The sequence below is a fragment of the Lissotriton vulgaris genome, unplaced genomic scaffold (assembly GCF_964263255.1).
Source record: "Lissotriton vulgaris unplaced genomic scaffold, aLisVul1.2 SCAFFOLD_904, whole genome shotgun sequence".
NCBI classification, from domain to species: Eukaryota; Metazoa; Chordata; class Amphibia; order Caudata; family Salamandridae; genus Lissotriton; species Lissotriton vulgaris.
Genome location: NW_028249865.1, coordinates 288,093 through 305,528, shown reverse-complemented (window position 1 = coordinate 305,528; position 17,436 = coordinate 288,093). Strand labels below are relative to the sequence as shown.

Genomic DNA, 17,436 nt, shown 5'->3' with positions numbered 1-17,436 from the left:
CTCAACCGTGAGGGTCTCAAGGCGCTGATGGAAAGGGGGAGCAGCTACAGGGCGAACAGCCAGGTCTTGAGACGTCTTCTGAAAGTCAGTAGGTCCTGGGTCTGATGCAGGTGGATGGGGAGGGTGTTCGATGTTTTGGTGGCCAGGTGGGAGAATGATCTTCCGCCAGTGGTTGTTCGGCGGATGCGTGGTACGGTGGCGAGTGCCTCTGTGTGGCAGACCATTTCAAGGGGCACTCCAGGGTCTTCCAGAGTACTCTGGAGCAAGCAGTTTATGAGAAAAGTATGTGTGCAGCTCAGGCTTACATTTATGTCACAGTAAAAGAAATCAAATATTCGACAGGCAGATAAATAACACCATTTTGAAATTCTGCGCCTTGGCAAAGTGTATACGGCTGTTCCTGTACCAGATAACACCCAATTACAAGGTATGCAGCAGAGATTAAAACACCCATATAATGAAAGCGAGTCTGTTCCAGTGGCATGCTTGCCAGTCAGGGCACATCCAAATTATATGTGGGTGGTTGTTGCTCAAATGTTCCAGGGTGCAACCAATGATAGGAGGTTCAAGCTGTCAAGTGTGTTATTCAATATGTCATAGTAGTGCTTCTAGTACCAACCTGTAAGGGGTGACACTGATGCTCAAATATGGCAGGGCTGCTCGCTGTACACGGAAACTACTACTCGCTGTTTGCTGGTGCAGGAGTAGGTACAGGGGCGGCTTAGTGTCCCTGGTGCCAGTGCTGCTCGCTGTACAAAGCGACTACTCGTCGTGTGCTGGTGTAGGAGCAGATAGGGGGGCAGCTTAGTGCCCCAGGTGCCAGGCTGCTTGCTGTACAAGGAGAATACTGGTTGTTAAAGCCCCTGAACCTGAGTTATGATCCCGATAACGAAGGAGAGTGTCTTTAACAACTGGTATAGCTGAGGCAGAAGGGCAATAAGGCTATTAGATTAATCAACCAATTGAGGGTAGAATGTTCTAAATTAGAAAGAGAGAAACATGAAGACAAACACTGGACTGTTGAGAGCTCCATTGAAGAAAAACGGAGTAGCTCCGAGCTTATAATGTCTGTTATAAGCCCGGGGCTACTCCATTATCTTCAATGGAGCTCTCAACATTCCAATGTTCTAATATAGCCTTATAGCCTGCTGCCAAGGGCTATACCAGTTGTTAAAGGCCCTGAACGTGAGTGCAGCAAGGGTGTATAACGAGGGTGAGGGCCTTTATCAACCGGCATAGCCAGAGGCAGAAGGGTTATTGGGCTAATAGAACATTCTACTCCCAGAGGGTGGAATGTTCTAAATTAAAAAGGGAGAAACATGAAGACAAACATTGTAATATTGGAGCTCCGAACTTATACCAGCCATTATAAGCCCGGAGCTACTCCATTGTCTTCAATGAAGCTCTCGACATTCCAATGTTTTAATACAGCCTTATAGCCCGCTGCCGAGGGCTATACCGGTTGTTAAAGGCCATGAGCCCGAGTGCGGCAAGGGCCTATACGAGGTTGAGGGTATTTAACGACCGGTATTACCTGAGGCAAAATGGCTATCAGGCTATTAGAACATTCTGCCCAATGAGGGTAGAATGTTCTAAATTAAGAAGGGAGAAACATAAAGACAAACATTGTAATATTGGAGCTTGAGCTTATATCAGCCATTATAAGCCCGGAGCTACTCCATTGTCTTCAAGGGAGCTCTCAACATTCCAATGTTTTAATACAGCCTTATAGCCTGCTGCCGAGGGCTATACCGGTTGTTAATGGCCCTGCACCTAAGTGCGGCGAGGGACTATAATGAGGGTGAGGTCTTTTAACAACTGGCATAGTCTAAGGCAGAAAGGCTATAAGAACATTCCACCCACTGAGAGTGGAATGTTCTAAATTAAAAAGGGAGGAACATAAACACACACACTGGAATGTTGGAGCTTATACCAGCCATCATAAGTCCGCAGCTACTCTATTGTCGATGGAGCGCTCAATATTCCACTGTTCTAACATAACCTTGGAGCTCGATGTAGCGGGCTCTACCGGCCATCAAAGGCCCTCTCCAGTTCGGCTTGGGACTTTAACAGGGGAGCAGGCCTATAATGGCTCCTGGCTTCTACCGGCCATTAAAGGCCCGGAGCATTCCATTGTTTTCAATGGACCGCTCAACATTCCGATGCTCTAATTTGAGTTTAAGCAGTTTCCTTTTCACTTTTCTGTTCATTTGATGTATAAATACAGATGAATACATCGGATATATTAATCAACCAAAGACAATAACACAAATAAAACATGTTTAACACTTTCAGATTCCCCTAGCAGCTAGTGAGGGGGGGGGGGGGGGGGGGGGTTCCAGATTTGATAAAAGTCATGGAGGTGAATATTTTGCAGTCTGTCTTCTTGCTGTTTATTTCAATAGCGAATAATTTCAGAGTAAAACTACAACAACCACAATCCTGCTTCCTTGGGCAGGAAGGGGAAACACAAAGGACGGACTACATCATGCGCAAACAGAGACTGCCCCAATGGCCACTTTCACATTTTGTCTCCTGTGACAGGAAACCCTGGAGGCTTGAAAGGCAGCCTCTGGCAGTCCTAAAGAGCAACCAACTCCCGCCTGCTTGAGTGACCTTTGAACCGTGGATAAGGCTCCCTCTCTCTCGCTCGGCCTCAACTGTCTGCAGGTTTACTGCACAAACACTGCACAGGTGTGAACCCTGCCAGGACGTCACTGTGCACCAGCGCCCCCTGTGGGAAGGGCACCCGCAGACCGAAAAACAGAAACAGAGCTACATGTGTGATCTTCGACGACTCCACCCAGGTTGTTGTGGCCTAGTTTGAGTTTCATGCAAGTTTGTTCTCCGAGTCCTGGATGAAGGAAAGAGACGCGTGGATCCCCGCTGACTGTCATCGCACCCAGGCAGTGTGAGCTCGCCCTGGTGGTGTCCGCTCCTGTTGTGAAGGATTTCTGCACTAAAGTGATGTCTCGAGAGAGAGATACCGCCGCCACTCATTGTAATACTCGTGTTTTCCTGCAATGCAAGTTATATAAGGAAAAAAGGAAACGCATATTTGTGATTATGCAACATATAATAATTGTTTTTAGGACATAAAACGATTGTGGAAAAAATACAGTTGTTGACCCTTCAATTGCTGCAAAAGAAATGTGCACCTTGGTCTGCTGGTGTTACACAAACATCTGTGCGAGACAGAGGCAAACAGTGAGAGCGATTTAGGGGTAAGTGGCTGGCGTGAGCAGGTGACACTTCAGGATACATCCAGAATTAAAGTATTTCCTAAACACACAGCTTTTATCGTTGTTTATAAGTGTTGGTTCTCTCTGGATATGCTCTCAGCGCCAAAGCTACCAACCTGTTGTAAGGTAACATTAATTTCTCACTTTCAGTGTCACGCTAACGTGAACCGATTCTATGCTGTCTGTTACTTAAGATGCTGTTTGGAGAAAAGTTACTCTTCATGACTATTGAAAACTTAAGAAATATGCACACTGGGTGACAGACACCCCCTTTGTAAGTGTTCTGAGCAGAGTGCCAGACCGGAATTTTTCCCGTTTTAGTAACCAGTAGATTTTCTTTTCTAAAATTGTAATTTTTTTATTATTTTTCTTCCTTACGCTTGCAAAAAAAACAACAACAAAAACACCACAACCCCCCTTCTTTTCGAAGGCCAGACCTATTGGCTTTGCCAATGCTTGTTCCTTCTGTGGTGTAGAAAATAGCTTTCCCCCCTTTCCATAGCAGCTCCATTCCCTTGGTGTCAGAGGGATTCTTCGGTTTTCTAATCTGACTTCCTGGTGGCCGCCATGTTTTATTGCCGGCTGTTGTCTCAGCCAGGGCTTCTTGGAATAAGCTACCTTTGACAGTCTGCTGGCGTCGAGGCCACGCTCCAGTGTACATTGAACCACATATATCCCCTCCCCGTCACCTGCACTCCCAGGTACAAAGAGTGCATTGTGGGAGTCGACAGGACGGAGGAGACGCGGGCGGCACTGCTCCGGAGAGGTAAGCAAGGGTCGTTTCCTAGGTTCATATGTGGTCTAAGGGAGTCTAAGGCATGAATGGATAAATGAATGAATTACTTATAAACCGTCACTGTCGGTTTTACCCCCAACTGCATACCTTAGCTGGGGAGAAGAAGCACCTCGAATTCAGAAAAGGTGTTTTTATGTTTTTCCTGGGAAGAAAGGGTTTTCTCAATGACAGAAGTGCGGTCCTATTTGGAGTTGAAACTGCCTCCGTGTCAGCTGGGGTCTGCAGGCCATCCTGATATCCTTGGCTAGCTGGCCCAGTCTGCTGGCCACCGGGACCTCCTTGGCTAGCTGGCCCAGGCTGCAGGCCATCCTGAGATCCTTGGCTGGCTGGCCCAGTCTGCTGGCCACCTGGATCCCCTTGGCTAGCTGGACCAGGCTGCAGGCCATCCTGATATCCTTGGCTAGCTGGCCCAGTCTGCTGGCCACCGAGACCTCCTTGGCTAGCTGGCCCGAGCTGCAGGCCATCCTGATATCCTTGGCTGGCTGGCCCAGTCTGCTGGCCACCTGGATCTCCTTGGCTAGCTGGCCCAGGCTGCAGGCCATCCTGATATCCTTGGCTGGCTGGCCCAGTCTGCTGGCCACCTGGATCTCCTTGGCTAGCTGGACCAGGCTGCAGGCCATCCTGATATCCTTGGCTAGCTGGCCCAGGCTGATGGCCATCCTGATATCCTTGGCTATCTGGCCCAGTCTGCTGGCCACCGAGACCTCCTTGGCTAGCTGGCCAAGGCTCCAGGCCATCCTGATATCCTTGGCTGGCTGGCCCAGTCTTCTGGCCACCTGGATCTCCTTGGCTAGCTGGCCCATTCTGCTGGCCATCCTGATATCCTTGGCTAGCTGGACCAGGCTGCTGGCCATCCTGATATCCTTGGCTAGCTGGCCCAGGCTTCTGGTCATCCTGATATCATTGGCTAGCTGGCCCAGGCTGCTGGCCATCCTGATATCATTGGCTAGCTGGCCCAGGCTGCTGGCTATCCTGATATCCTTGGCTAGCTGGCCCAGGCTGCTAGCCATCTTGATATCCTTGGCTAGCTGGCCCAGACTGCTGGCCATCCTGATATCCTTGGCTAGCTGGCCCAGTCTGCTGGCCACCTGGACCTCCTTGGCTAGCTGGCCCAGTCTGCTGGCCATCCTGATATCCTTGGCTAGCTGGCCCAGGCTGCTGGCCACCGAGACCTCCTTGGCTAGCTGGCCCGGGCTGCAGGCCATCCTGATATCCTTGGCTGGCTGGCCCAGTCTGCTGGCCACCTGGATCTCCTTGGCTAGCTGGCCCAGGCTGCAGGCCATCCTGATATCCTTGGCTGGCTGGCCCAGTCTGCTGGCCACCTGGATCTCCTTGGCTAGCTGGACCAGGCTGCAGGCCATCCTGATATCCTTGGCTAGCTGGCCCAGTCTGCTGGCCACCGAGACCTCCTTGGCTAGCTGGCCCAGGCTCCAGGCCATCCTGATATCCTTGGCTGGCTGGCCCAGTCTGCTGGCCACCTGGATCTCCTTGGCTAGCTGGCCCAGTCTGCTGGCCATCCTGATATCATTGGCTAGCTGGCCCGGTCTGCTGGCCATCCTGATATCCTTGGCTAGTTGGACCAGGCTGCTGGCCATCCTGATATCCTTGGCTAGCTGGCCCAGGCTTCTGGCCATCCTGATATCATTGGCTAGCTGGCCCAGGCTGCTGGCCATCCTGATATCATTGGCTAGCTGGCCCAGGCTGCTGGCTATCCTGATATCCTTGGCTAGCTGGCCCAGGCTGCTGGCCATCCTGATATCCTTGGCTAGCTGGCCCAGACTGCTGGCCATCCTGATATCCTTGGCTAGCTGGCCCAGTCTGCTGGCCATCCTGATATCCTTGGCTAGCTGGCCCAGGCTGCTGGCCATCCTGATAACCTTGGCTAGCTGGCCCAGGCAGGGTCCATGGGACCAGAGATGCGTTCTGCTTCTGGGGTCTTGCCGGAGAAGCCCTTGAACATTGACCAGCGGACCTCCAACGTGGGCCAGGGTTTGAAGGGCAGCCGGAGGTGTGAGATTTACCAAGGCCCCCCAACATTGAGAGAGCCGACAAGCATGGTAGGGAGCTGGCGGACAGATTCCGGTTGCTGCTCAACCCCGGGTTGGGGTCTGGCTGGGGGCGATGATTGGCCGCAGTAGATGCAACCCCAGAAGGGACACCAAACTGGTCATGATCTCACTTGAATAGTTATGCTTTTATTGGTTGCACAGGAACAAACTAGTTATTTTCTTGGTGACTCCCATGTACCAGGGTCTCTGTTAAGGCAAGTGGGGGGAGTCTTACGGCTCCAAGCCCTAAGAGCTGGTGTCGGGCTTTGTCATTAACACTGATGGTTGTGGGGAGGGAATCGGTATCACTGGGTCATCGGCGACTCCCTCTCCGTACAGGGTTGTGTTGATGCAGTCCCAGGCGGTCTGTGACATTCACAGCCACCTGCAGGTAATAGGCTTAGAGATTTGGTGGCCAATGTGAGCTGAGCCGCAGAGTCGAAAGCGGAGTTGGTGGCCACTGAGTAGCAGCTCCACCACTGGGAAGGGAAGAGGAGGCTAGCACAGTGGTGCTGATCAGACATTTAATCTGGATGCCAAGAATGTGTTCATTGGCAGGCATGTTTCTCTGCCTTCCACCTTAGTTCTTTCTTTGAATTGACTGAGGCAGGTGGGTGGCTTTTGGACTCAAGGGAGGCAGCGAGGGAATCAACAGAAGATATCTGTTACTCTTGACTGATTCCTAACAAGAAAACAAAAGCAGGGCTCCCAATCTGAGCTGAAGCAAACTACCCTAGACAGGGTTTCTAGTTGTCACGAGGCCACTGAGTGTTTTTGGTATCCGTAAAGGAAGCCAAGTTGCATATGTACGGTTGAACCAAGCACTACTTGTACAGAACACTCATCGAGTAAAATCACGCAAGGTCAATAATAAGCAAAGTCTAACTCTGCGGTCATCGACAACCATTACTGGTAGTGTGACCACTGGTGGTACAGAACCCAAAGTGTAACTGAGACCTTCTGGTTATTCAAGTGAGACCTTCTGGTTAGTCAACTGAGACTTTCTGGTTATTCAAGTGAGACCTTCTAGTTAGTCAAGTGAGACCTTCTGGTTAGTCAACTGAGACTTTCTGGTTATTTAATTGAGACCTTCTGGTTAGTCAAGTGAGATGTTCTGGTTAGTTAAGTGAGACTTTCTGGTTATTCAAGTGAGACCTTCTGGTTAGTCAAGTGAGACTTTCTGGTTATTTAACTGAGACCTTCTTGTTAGTCAACCAAGACCTTCTGGTTAGTCAGGTGAGACTTTCTGGCTATTTAACTAAGACCTTCTGGTTATTCAACTGAGAAAGTCTGGTTAGTCAAGTGAGATGTTCTGGTTAGTTAAGTGAGACCTTCTGGTTATTCAAGTGAGCCCATCTGGTTAGTCAAGTGAGACTTTCTGGTTAGTCAAGCGAGACCTTCTGGTTATTCAAGTGAGACCTTCTGGTTAGTCAAGTGAGACTTTCTGGCTAGTCAAGTGAGACCTTCTGGTTATTCAAGTGAGACTTTCTGGTTAGTCAAGTGAGACCTTCTAGTTAGTCAAGTGAGACTTTCTGGGTAGTGAAGTGAGACTTTCTGGTTATTTAACTGAGACCTTCTGGTTAGTCAACTGAGACCTGGTTATTCAAGTGAGATCTTTTGGGTATTTAAGTGAGACCTTCTGGTTATTCAAGTGACACCTGCTGGTTAGTCAAGTGAGACCTTCTGGTTAGTCAAGTGAGACTTTCTGGATAGTCAAGTGAGACCTTCTGGTTATTCAAGTGAGACCTTCTGGTTAGTCAAGCGAGCATTTCTGGTTAGTCAAGCAAGACCTTCTGGTTAGTCAAGTGAGACCTTCTGGTTATTTAACTGAGGCCTTCTAGTTAGTCAAGTAAGACCTTCTGGTTAGTCAACTGAGACCTAGGTATTCAAGTGAGGCCTTCTGGTTAGTCAAGTAAGAATTTTTGGGTAGTGAAGTGAGACTTTCCGGTTATTTAACTGAGACCTTCTGGTTAGTCAACTGAGGCCTAATTATTCAAGTGAGACCTTCTAGTTGGTCAAGTAAGACCTTCTGGTTAGTCAAGTGAGACCTTCTGACTAGAGACGGTATCTAGCAGGAGAGTGTTTTTCATCGCATGCAACTCCTCCTTATTTGCTGGTCAGTGCTCCTTAAACCACACCTTACACATCTGGTATCTGGCCAGCAGAATTTAACTAAATAGTATCCACTTATTCCACACTGTCTTACTAAAATAGTGGTTAGCTATCCCATATGTAACCAGTGCACTGTTTACCTAAACATCTGAGATGGTCCTACTGCAGGCCAGATGGCAGAAAGACATTAGATCGCGCACTGGAGGGATTTGCACCTGGGGCAGGCGGCGCTATTGCCCGGTCTGATTGAACAGTTTCTGTGGAGTCCAATACAAACAATGGATCATGAAATAATGGTTCCTCCTGAGTGGTACAGATGTGACTTCCTTATACAGAACTTCAATAAGTTCTTGCCAGCTGTATCTCCCTCATACACGAGAATCCTTCCCAAGACAGCTCCGCAGGTTTCACATCTTCTGAGCTATGCAATAATGCCACTGACTTGGCTGCTGGTCCAGTGCCATCTGGAGCACAAATGGTGTACATTTTTGAGATTAGAAGACAAAGTCAACTTGAGAAATGTCTCCATTCTACAAGGAGCAGTTCCGGACCCTCCGATGGACACCTTCATTTATTGCCCAATTTATTTATTTAATGTATGTAACTGTGATATACATCCCTCAGTCACTGGGAAAGTAGGTGGGTATTTTACATTTCAGCAACACGACCAAAATGATCTTAAACAATGAAAAGTTTGAAACCGTGACAGATATATTACTATTTGGTATATGTTGTGGTTAGGTTTTATATGAATTTGATGGAATCTGTTTTACATAGTGCTAATTGGCTTACATATTTTTACTCTAAATTGACTGTAATGCATGATTCTGTCTTATTGTTTTTATGTGAATGGATTGTGGTACACCCCTTTATTATTATACGATTTGTGCTTTTATGGATATACCTATATCCGAATAAAGATTTTAAATTGAATTGAATTACTGAGAAGGCGAACCAAAGGTCGTTGGCATTAACCTTGGGGAGCAGGGCCAAGACTGATTTGCATATGGCTGGGTCCAAACTGAAATGGCATGGTGAGCAAAGAAACAATGGATTTAGACTCAGACATCTGACTGGGAGTGAGTGTTTGACATTGTTCAGCATTCCATCCATCAATTGTTCTTTTTGCACGAAGCGAGAGAGAACCAAATTGAGGGTGAGCGCATCAGACACCAATAGCTTGTGCCTTGAAGACAGACATCCATGTTTCCAGAGGATAGTTAGACAGTGGGGTTGGGTAGAGTTTGTAAATGTGGGTCTCTCAAATGATTCTGGAATAATTGGTTCAGAGGTCCACAGACACCAAGAGGCAGCTTGAGAGAAGGAAGGATGCTGGTCAGATGTCATCTTCAAAGCAAGACTCTACTTTAGGACCAGAATGTTCTTACTTATGAGCCCTCTTTTGCCACCAATAAACCAGAGGAGGTTGGAGAGAGAAGGTGCTGTGTTGAGATGCAATGCTTTGGTCTGAAATCCATGGCTGCTATTGGTAGCCACTGGAAACTGCTGAGGATTCGGGTGGCGTGCACAAACCTCCTAGTAAACGAAAGACGCTCGGCTGTGGAACGGAGAATAGCTTTGAGTTCAAAGCAAAATTTGGTAGACTGCTAGAGCGGCGTTTACAAAGGCGAAGCAGTCCAGAGTGAGAGCATGAGCTGCAGATGATTGGAGGTCAGGGTGGTTTCATATTTTGGAGAGCCATTAGGTGAAAATTAGACACTCTGGCTTCATTTATACAAGGGAATCAGAAAGAGGGATGGGTCTAATGTAATCCAGAGTGATGATAGAATGGTTTGGAGAGATGGTGAGACGTTGGCAATTTTCAATGAAATCTCTGGATCAAAACTGTTTTTAAGTTTAATATATAAATTAAGAAGTAAGTCATTTTGGAGTTGAGATTAAGGAACGTTTTGCCCATCCAGGAATGCATCTATATGAGGGTAGAGCAAAGAATGATCACATCATGCAATGAAGGGGTTTTAAGAATCATGTTTATTAGGGAATTGTGATATCAAATTCTTCAGTCAGTTGCTCAAAGTACAAGTTGGAAAGCCTTGAGATGAAAGTGGAACCTCGCGGAATTCCCACAGGTTATTTCTGCATCAAGATCTGAGATATTTCTGCAACCCTTCACTATTTGGGATAAACTTATAGAGGGAAAAGAAGGAAATCTGTCTAAAAATGAACATTGGATTATCAAACCCGTGCTTTTTCTACTTTAGCTTGATGAAGCAAGGAGCGGAGGTCTACTCGCTGCACAAACTTACATGTCCCTTCGTGTGTGTTTCGTTTTTACTTCAAAACACCTGAGAAGAGCCTTCCTAGTTCATTCCCTCCTCTTGAGACCCGTTTCTTTCTTTTGACGAACCCATGTCCAACCTGGGTTGGAATTATCACTGGTACCGCAGCAACAAGATTTGAATTTTCTTTACAGCCCTGAAGAGTCACAAGGTAACCACTTTGTGACGAAACACGTGTCAGCTGGTTTTCTTTCTGTATTGGCCTAAAAAAACTTGCCGTAAAAGAATCTTCTTTAGATATTCTTGATGTCGACCTTCTTAATTTCAGTGTTGAGGTACAGACAGGGCCCCCGACCATGAGATCCAGAAACACGAAGAGGCAGGAGTTACCCACATCAAGTATCTGATCAACATCATCAAGTACTTTTAATGTGCCCGTTTCAGTGCTGCAACCCTCAAGCAGCCCAAGAGGCCCTCAGAATTGATGTATGAGGTTTAAGCTACAGAGACGCATCTACCTATGGTTTTGCATAACCACCGGACCCTGGATACTGGTTGGTAGTTGGACAGCACATCCGGGTCAGGTTTTGCTTTCTTTAAAGGGTAGCAGGATTTGTTCAGATTTCAACATTACGTTTCCTAAGATAAACCGCCAGCAGTCTCAAAGATCCTGGCAAACTATCAGTCAGTCTCCAACTATTCCAACAGTCGTGGCCCGTGCAGGTATGATTGGTAAGGGGGGCCAGGTGTGGGTATTTCAACAGACGATGACGAGGGAAAAATGTATTATTTATTCAATTTTCCCTTATCATCGTCCGTCAAAATCACCCTCCATCCCGGCCCTACTGCTCTTGCTTGCATGGTCTGCGGCTGTATTCCAACCACAGAAAAATCATGGAAATTGATGTTTTGAGACAACCTGATCTTTTCTATGATCTTCGTTCACGATTCTGGCTCTCAAGGGGCACAGCCCTCTTTTCTAGCATGAGACAAGCGCTCTTCCTCTAGTTGGCCCAGTAAAAAAAAGTGGCTTTAATGCTCCTCAACCAATCTCCCACCTATTTTATGGTGGATCACTGAACGCTTATGAAGATTAGTCAGGTGTGTTGAGTTTCCTTCTAACTTTGCAGAAATCTCTTCTTTTCAATCATAGCAAAGAAGTCAGGACTCTTCTTACCCTCAATGCCCCAATCATGGACGACAAGATAGCAATAGTCATTTCTCTTCTTCCCATTGGGAAAATCCTGGGTCCAAACAGCCTGCCAGCGAATTCTTCCACTGCCAGGCAACATCCTTACCCCTCACCTGCTGAAGCCATACACAGATGCGCTAGAAGTGGGACACCTCCCTCTGACCCAGAGGAGTTCCTGATAGTGACCTGTTTGTTTAAACAAGGAAAAGGGATCGTTATATTCTGTTTTTATCGTGAACACTAATTTGGAACCTGTGCCGCTCTTCAGTGTTCATTCAAAGGCTTTCCAAACCCTCTTGAGATCAGATCCACTCCAGATTCCATTCCAGGGTTTACTCCTCAGCCACTAAGCATAATGGTAGTTGTATGCCTTACCCAAGTATGAGAGCCGGAGAGGCGACTTTGGGTGAATCTTATTGTACTTGGAACTCTGTCTTACCACTTCCAGCAGGCCCGTGTGTTCCCTTGCAAGAATCCGTGTTGTATTATCACCTCTGTGCACTCCTTCAAGAGCTGCATGAGGGACATTGACTGCTCTTACCTGGTCTGTGCTGCAGCCTGCTCACGCCTGCTCTGAGTTGCAATCTCCCAGTCTGAATGTGGGTCGGAGGAGCAATTTAAGCCTGGCTTCTGCATTCAGAGTTGGTGCTTCGGTTGTCGTTACTGGGAGCTCCTGCTTTCTTCTCCAGTTGTCTACACTGCTGAATCCTTGAAACCTGGGAGGAATCCGGATTACTGCGACTGCGTTTTGCAGTGTCCTGCTTTCTTGTGGCTACCCTGTAGAGCACTGGGATTCATGTGTTTTCCTTCCTTCTCAGTTTCACCTTTCTGTCTGCCTATCCTTTCTAGCCTGATTTCTGTATTTTCCCTTTTGAGCTTCTGACCATGCATTCACTGAGTTAGCCGCAGTTCCCTTTGCTTCCATCTTCTCATTTTCAGCCCTGACTCTGTTCTGAATTCCTGTGTTATTCCATGTATCAGCAGGGCTTTACTTCTTCCAGTGCCTGTTTGGTATATCCTCAAGTTCCTTATCCTGAATCAATGTTAAAGATTCGCTGTACGAAGAGGACGTTGCTTGTCCCAGTGCCTGTTGTGAGTAGCCTGCTCTTGATCCCTGCATTCCTCGGCTCGATTACTGAAGCCCTCTTCATAAACTCCTTCTTTTGGGTTTCTCCCCGTCTACTAGCTGTGTTGTCAGTCCTGTATTCTGGTTATTCTTTCCACTCTGGTTTTATGTTCCATTGTAAATCCAGTCCACGGTCTGTTGCAGTCCATATCCATTTACAGTGTGCCTTTGGCTCGGTCTCCAATCAGGTAAGGCGAAGGCTTCTGTTGCGGCAGCCAGGCTCTTCTGGAGTCCTGCCTTTCCTACTGTTGTTGACAGTATTGGCCCACCTTGCACTGAATACAGCAGTCTCTATACCAGCAGACCCATCCATGGCTTCGCTGTATGTCTGCTGTTAAGAGCAATCTCCTGGTGTAAGTCCATACGGTATATGTGACGCCCCACTACTGCTAAGCAGTGAGAGGAACTTCTGGGCTTCTAATGGCCCTTTCACGTCTCCTAGTGACAGCATGCTCTCCTCTCATATGTCGGCTTCCTCAAAGGCCTTGTATTAAATTTGTAGGAGGCCAGTTTTGGAGCGGATCCTGACTCTAAGGGCAGAGTAGGGTGAGAATGTTGATGTGAGAGTAGAGACAGCCCAGTTTTTTCCACAATATCCATGTGGCAGTAGATTAATGATTGGGCCAAATTTGTGTTTGTGCAAGTGGCTTTCTAAAGCACAAACATGATGATGGCTTGTTAACAGTGACTTGAATTTTTATTTTTTAATCACAAGCTGATTGATTGATTGATTGATTGATCCTGCTAATTACTAATTTCATCAAGCTATCAATCAGGGAATTGTAAAGCGCTGAGGGAAGGGGCTATGCCGCACCATTCAGCCGAAGAGCCAGGTCTTGAGGGTCTTCCTGAAGGTGTTCAGGGAGGGGGCGCGTCTGATGTCTGCCGGTAGCTCGTTCCAGGCCTTGGCGGCGATGTGGGAGATCGATCTTCCGCTTGATCTTGCTCTGTGGATGTGGCGGGGGTTTCGGCCAGTGCGAGGTTGGATGATCGCTGGTCTCTTTTGGGTACGTAGACGTTTATTCTGTTGTTGAGGTACCAAGAAGTCGGCACCTTTTTTTGAGAATGCAATATTTTCCGGATAACGGTAAATAATCCTGAACTAGATATTAGACGCTATAATGACTCTGGGAAAGGAACTGTTGTATGTATCTGTGGATGTGTTTGGTGTTTGTTTCAAGCTCTTGTCAATTTGCTTGGTATCTATTTTCCTCTAAGTCATTGGAGATTGTGATTTTCTTTTAAAAAGAAGAATGTTGATAGTTCATCTCTGAATGGCTGGATATTAATCTGCAGGTTGTTTGAGGCTGTTGGGAGTTGCAGCATCAGAGATTATGTTGAAAACTGGGATGGCCTGATTTCCTAGGGTGGTGTATCTGCAAGTGAAGGGGTTTGTTTTCCACAGTACAGGCAGCCTTGTGGTAATCAGTGGAGATAGTGACATAGTTTATTATTTTCCATTACAAATAAACATACAGAATATGCAGGCATGCGGAATAATGATGTATCAATAAAAGTCTCTTCAATACCAGCCCTACTATGGACTGCATGACAAGATTAAAGGTGATTTATGGCCCTCTACAACTTACTTTATCCCTTTGGTGATTCTTTTTTGACAGCTGTCAGAGAATATTTGTTTTTTTGTTAACAAGTGTTTTTCTGTATATAGTTAACGTGTGTGTTTTGTGAGATGGCAGCGTTAACACTGTGTAGTATGTATTCTAGAGAAGTGCTGTTGAGCAGTTCACAGTTTTACTATAAAATGGGCTTGTAGAAACAGTGAGGTAAGTTTCTTTAGGAGTCTTTTCAAGAATGTGGCTGTTGCAGTTGATTTTTATTTTTAATATGTTTTTATTGCAGACAATATAAAATTACGTGCAGGTACATTTTACATTTCCATACCCAATGATTGCTACGTGTCAAGTACCCATCGTCTCGTTGGACGGCCCTTTTGCCCACATCCCAGAGGCTGGGCGGCGGTAACCATGAGAAATCAAAGGACCTAAAACAAGGGTCAAGCGTAGCCATCTAGATGGAAGACCTTGTGTCCGCTTTTCCATTTGTAAACAAACCCTTGCAACGAACCCCCCCTCCCAACATTCTCCAACTCGTTTCGGGGTTCTCCCCGCTAACCTTACAATATAGTATATTGTGTCTTAAAGGTACCATCTGCCGTAGTCACTAGTGAGTGCTGTTGCTCAGTCTTCAGACTCTTGTTACTTCTGATGTGTCCTGCCCTCCCTCCGCCCCTCCCCAATGTCCCATCACTTCCGCGTAACCTCTCAGTCAGTCTTCTAGAACTATATGCTAGGTGTGTTAAGTGTTTCGGAGTGTGATGTGTCCTGGGTGTGTCTAAGGGGCTCCCTTTCATTATCCTGCTCTTCCTCGCAGTCCTGAGGCTCTAGGTCCCTTAGGGCTTGCACTAGTACCTCCCAAGCCGTTGCTGCGGCTAGTGCTTTGTCGTCCTGTTGCCTATGCGCTATCTGATACCTAAGGGAGCTTTCGCAAGCAGCCCATTTCAAGAATTCATTCATCCATCGTCTGTATGAAGGTCCTGCTCTCGCCTTCCAGTGTCTAGTAATTTCACGTTTGGCTATTAGAAGGCCCATGTCTATACATTTGCTGGAATTCTTGTGTTTGGGGGTGTGAGGGAACCAATGAAGAACACTAACAGCCATGTCAAACTGCAGCTGCCTCCCCGTCACCTCGTTCAGCACTGCCCCTATCTCCTTCCAATAATCTCCCAACATTGGACAAGTCCACAGCATGTGGTTCAGTTCTACTGCCTCTCTAGTGCATCTGGGGCATGCTGCCTCATTCACTCCAAAGTATTTACGAATTTTCCCCAGTGTTAAATACGCTCTATGTAATATGAAAAAGTGTACTAGTTGGAAGCGTGCGTTCCTAGTGCTTTTTCGGGCACGTCACATTATCTGCGCCCAAGCTGTCTCTGGGATCTCTTTTCCTATATCTGCTTCCCATTTATTTTTCAACCCGGTCAAAGGTGGTAAGTTTTCTCTTAGCATTCTGTTATAGAGGCATGTGACCTCTTTGTAAGTGCCCGCCGCCATCATGGTATATTGGCAGGCCATAGATGTCGTGGGCTCCAGCACTCCCTCCCGCCAGTGCGCTTGTATGGCTCTTGTGATTGCGGCATGTAATAGGAAACCCCCCCTTGGTAGATCAAATCTTTCCTGGAGGGTTTGGTAGGGCAGTAGCGTCCCGTCTTCGTATAAATCCCCCACCACCTGCAGTCCCGCCTCTTCCCAGTCCTGTAGCTGCGACCATTCCCCTCCATGCGGTAGTGCTGTCACCATTCCAAGAGGTATTTCCGGTGCGTACGGATGGCGTACTCCCGTTAACCGTTGGGACCTGTTCCAGGATAGGCGGAATGTTTGTTCTTCCATGGTTAGGTGTCGCAAGTCTAGCTTCTGTTGTAGTGTTATGTAAGCTAAGACATGGCGTGGTGTGCCTCCCTCCCTCTCTTGTTCTGGGCCTCTGAACACTCTCGCCACTTCCTGTGTAAAGAGCTGCAATTGAGCTGCTAAATAATAGAGTTCAAAATCCGGGACTGCAAGTCCCCCCTCATCATTCGGTCGAAGCAGCATTTTCTGGGCAACCCTACATCTCCCAGCACCCCAAAGAAATGAGGATATCTGCGATTTTAACGCTTTAAAAAGGGAGCAGGGTATCCACACAGGCAATGTTCGAAAATAGTACAGAAGTTTCGGCAATGCCACCATTTTCAACAGGGAGATCCGGCCCATCAGTGATAACGGCAGGGTCGCCCAGAAAGCCATATTGCCTTTCAGTGCTTGTATGCAACGACCTACATTGCCTTCCAGCATATCCGCCGGTGTGTGGTATATGTACACCCCGAGATATTTCAAACAGGAAGGCTCCCACTTTATCAGCGGGTGCCCTTCTGGTCTAATCTCTCCCTGTCGTATGGGAAACATACATGTCTTGGACCAATTGACTTTGAGGCCCGAGAGCTCTCTAAAGCATTGGAGTAGTCTTTCCGCCACAGTCAAGGCTGCATCTGCATTCTCAATAAATAGTAATAGGTCGTCCGCATATAGGGATATAAGGTGTCATCCGTCTCTGCCGTCCAGTCCTCTATAGTGTCTCCCCGTCCTGATTTCACAAGCCAGAGGTTCAATAGTGAGGGCAAACAGGAGGGGGGACAACGAGCATCCCTGTCTCGTCCAGCGTGCTACCGGGTATTGGCGCGATATCAGCCTCCCCACACGCACCCTCGCTACCGCCGATGTGTATAATACTCTCGTCCATTTTATATATTCTTCTCCAAGTCCGAAGCGCTGCATGACATTATATAAGTAGTCCCCTTCCAAGCTATCAAAAGCTTTCTCTATGTCAACAGACAGGACCAATGGTAGTTGTGCTTCGGAGTCGTCGTCACTCAGAAGACGAATGAGTCTCCGAATATTCGAAGAGGTGTTGCTCGTAGGGACAAAACCTGATTGATTTTTATGGACTAGCGAGGTAATGTGTGGTAGTAATCGGGCTGCTAGTATGCTACTAAGAATTTGGTAATCTGTCGTCAGCATGGATAACGGCCTACATGAAGCAGTATTATTACTGCCCCTCCCTGGCTTCAGCAGCGGGATTCGCAGCGCCTCTCTCATTGATTGGGGTAAGCGGCCCGCTTCTTTGGCC

General features: G+C 47.3%; 1 protein-coding gene across 3 annotated transcripts in view; it reads left to right on the top strand.

Annotated features, from left to right (window-relative positions):
* Window positions 1-3,844: 3,844 nt before the first annotated feature.
* The window catches only part of LOC147663465 (membrane-spanning 4-domains subfamily A member 12-like), a 124,005-nt gene continuing 110,413 nt past the window's right edge, over window positions 3,845-17,436 (top strand). The window contains exon 1 of one of the 3 annotated variants that reach the window (XM_086950428.1): window positions 3,845-4,008. The gene's annotated coding sequence lies outside the window, so the exon portion shown is untranslated. The remainder of the gene's footprint in view (window positions 4,009-17,436) is intronic. The other 2 variants (XM_086950430.1, XM_086950429.1) reach the window with 2 other exon arrangements.